Source organism: Amphimedon queenslandica, unplaced genomic scaffold (genome assembly GCF_000090795.2).
Source record: "Amphimedon queenslandica unplaced genomic scaffold, v1.1 AMPQUscaffold_12954, whole genome shotgun sequence".
Lineage (NCBI taxonomy): Eukaryota > Metazoa > Porifera > Demospongiae > Haplosclerida > Niphatidae > Amphimedon > Amphimedon queenslandica.
Genome location: NW_003546810.1, coordinates 45,761 through 49,511, shown reverse-complemented (window position 1 = coordinate 49,511; position 3,751 = coordinate 45,761).

The window sequence follows — 3,751 nt, the reverse complement described above, 5'->3', positions numbered from 1 at the left end:
TGATCTGCTTTCGTACTTTCATCCCAAATCATAATAAATTTAATGATTATCACTATTAATGATTATCACTATTTACCTCTGAGTTTTGTAATAGTCCTAAGAAAATCTCCAAGATCAATAAGTGACATCATCTTTTTGTCATCTATTAGTGTATTCCTGAAGTGATTGTAACAATATATTTTTTTATAAAATAAACATTACTTACAATTCAGAATGAATTTCACTGCTTACAAACAAAGATACAATAGGAGTAGCATCAAAATCATTAGGAGTATTAGAATTGTTAATTGGGTTTTGCTCAGAAATAGGCAATGAATGGCTTTGAGAAAAAGATGAAGTACAATTAAGTGTGCTTGGTATAGGTAAATATTTTTTCTGAAGTTCCAGCTCATCTTCTTCTTTTAGATCATCACACCATTCCATTGCATTGTATATGTTATCATGCATAATTGCAGCTTCAATACATTTGTAATCCTCATAAGCATCACCAATTAATGTGTCATATATTTTCCTCTGTTTTTCATTTAAATTATTAATAGCTTCTTGTAATATAGAAATATTCTCAGTGCTAGAGGCATCCAAGCTTATTTTGTTATCTGCTGAAAGAAGAGACCCAACAGGTTGGTCATCTGGAATTGATGAAGATGCAATATCTTCCTCCTCCTCTTCTTGAATACTATCACAATTCAGTGCTTTCTTCAAAAGCATGGCAGAATCATCTGGTTTCCCAATTACACTATGAAGAAGGTAAAAAACTTGAGGATTCACTTCCTTTGATGGATCAGGATCATTTTTTATTGATGTCAGCTCTTTTCTAAGAACGATGAGCTGCTCTGTAGTAAAATAATTCAATTCAGGAAATTCATAGCGACAGTTCCATACATTATAAAGCCAACCAACTAGCATACTCTTCAAATTAGAAATTTTTTGGTCCAGGTTTCCTAAATCTCGTATATATTCAGAGCAATGATACTTTCTTTCCCAATTAAGGTACTCTAAGTGACCAAAATCTTTTAACTTTTGAACTGATTCAGAAATAAGAACTATTCTTTTTAGCATCTATTGGCAAAAAATCATATCACCTAACTAGTTAATTTCACTTCATTAACTCACCTCTTGAAATAGCTCTTTTTCTTCAGCCCATGATGAGTGCTTCCTAGTAATAAGAACAAGTTTACTCTCAAGTTCATTCAGATCATCAATTGATAAGACTTTAATATGGTCCTTATCCTGAACTATGCTTAATATGACTATGCATTTGTGAGAGTCTTCTGAAGATTGAATACTATAAAATCCATGCTGATTGATTTCTTTCATTTGTGTCACAGCTCCTTGTTCTATTGATCCCTGCAGTTCTCCAATCCTCTTGTACCATTCAAAATCATTGTTGCAAATTTCCTATGCGGTAAGAAGATGAAATTTTAGATTTATAAATAATAACTTACAACCAAAGAAGTAGGATTAGTTAAATCAGACAGCCTCTTATAAGTACTGTCAAAAACCTTCTTCACACTTTTTGTTTTAGACTTAGTTTTATAAAAGTCATAAATCAAAGGTGAAAATTTGCTACATAACTCAGACAAATTGGTTAATTTATCCTGTATCTCATCTCCTCCTTCAGCCAATGTGTCTAATACTACTCCAATAAATGTTTCCATTGCATTCAAATCTAGGTAAAGAATATATTGTCACTGTAGTGGCATTATATTCACAATTTAGCATTTAGATCTACAATATTCTTCATAAACTATTGTCTTAAATGGGCTTTCAAAATGCTAATAAAATAAGGACAAATCATATAGATCTAGATCTACCTTCACTTTTAGCTAAAATCCATTCTCGTAGCTCTTTGTTTTTAGCAAGCATTCGTATTGAATCTTTCACGTCTTTTGGTTGTTCTTTAGATTTTTTCATAAACTCTAAAATTTCCTTTTTTTCTCTTGCAACTGATATAAGTTCAGTGGTGTGAAGATTCTACAATTAATAAATAATAAAAAATGCAGTTAAAGTATGCTAACCATTTTAGAGAATGCTATGAATTCATCAGGTTCAACATCAAAGTCATTTAATATATCTGCAAAATCATTTGCTTCTGCTTGTAGTGAAGACAAACCTCTCCATAAAAAAGCATTTATGGCAACTTCATTGATCCATGGGGACAAAGGTGTAGCTTTCATAGACTTCATAAAAATACTAGAAAGACTGCATGGCTTTTGAATTGAGAAAAACTGAGCATTTTTCAAAAAATTCATAGACTTTTTTGAAAACAAAAGAGCACTTTCTAGATGACTTAAAGTAAGGGAAATGACACCAGCACTAGAAACACTACGAAATAACGTATCAACTTCATGAAGAGTGATTGTTTGATTCCTCAATTTTTCTAAAATATTTGTGCAGGATTCAAAAGCAGCTTCCACAGCATCAGCAATTTGAGACCAGTTAGTATCTGAATGGCATAGCCTCTTGACTTGATCTTTGCACTGCTGATGAAAAATATCATTCTTAAACTCTTCAGATGTCATTATAACACAAGGTATTAACAACAGTTTCACAGGATCAGCAGCTTCCAAAGAGGGATATTTCCAGGAATCCTGACCATCTTCGGTACATAACTCATTAATATGCATGTCATCAATAGCAAGTGGTGATATCTTACAGACTGCACAATAATAAAGACAAATCAAATAAGGACAGTAAATAAACTACCTTCAAATTCTTTGTTCAACTCTTTATCTAAATAATTAATAAAATAAAGAAGAAGAGCTTCATGAAACTGAAACAAATTTATTCGATTATTTGATAAATTCATAGCTCCTTTAAATTCATTAACATCAATCTTTAATAAAGCCAGTATTGGCTGCAGGTGGCCACACCAACTCCTTTCTATCTTTTTAAAGGTACAGACAGTAATATTTCCTGAAGTCATGCAATCTTGGGAATTTTTTATAACAACAAGTAACTTGTGAAATAAAGCATTTGAATGTTCTGAAAAGCCTTTACCATTAGAACCTTGAAATAGATGCATATAAAGACATGTACTGTTATGGTTAACAACACACCACTGTATGATTTAAGGATCATTGGCCACATTTCATATTCCAGCACAGATTCAATGCTCATATAACAATCAGAATTAGGATATTTTTCATCAAGACAGCGACTAAAAAGAGTTTTGGCCCATTTTGAAGTCTGTGTTGCAAGACTTTCTAGATCCTTTAAATTAAGTTCTGAAACATGCATAATTATATATGGCAATGACACCTTTTGATTAAACGTAGGTGAAGCAATATTTTCTTCAATGACATTCATTATTATTTGAATAACAGCATCTGCCTCATCTTGCTTGACTAACAACTTAAAAACTTTAATGAGACTTGCAAAATTTGATATCTGACATATCAAATTACCTAATTAGCATTAACAATATTACTATTACTTTTGTAACACGCTTATAAATTAAATCTCCTACAATTTTCTTCCATTCTTCAGAATTTTCATCACACTTTATAAAATCCATCCAAAACTAAAAATGTAAATCAATTATTTATAAAAAAATCAAATAAATTCACAAACTTCATGTTCTTTTTTTGGCTGATCAAAACATTTTCCACCAAAACATTGACTTTCCATATCAATAAAAATCAATTCTTGTAGTATGTCTATAAATACTCTGAGTGCTTCATGTGATGAAGTTAGGATAAGCATGGTTTTAATGCAAACAATTATAAAAGGTTTTGTGCTTTTGTTCATT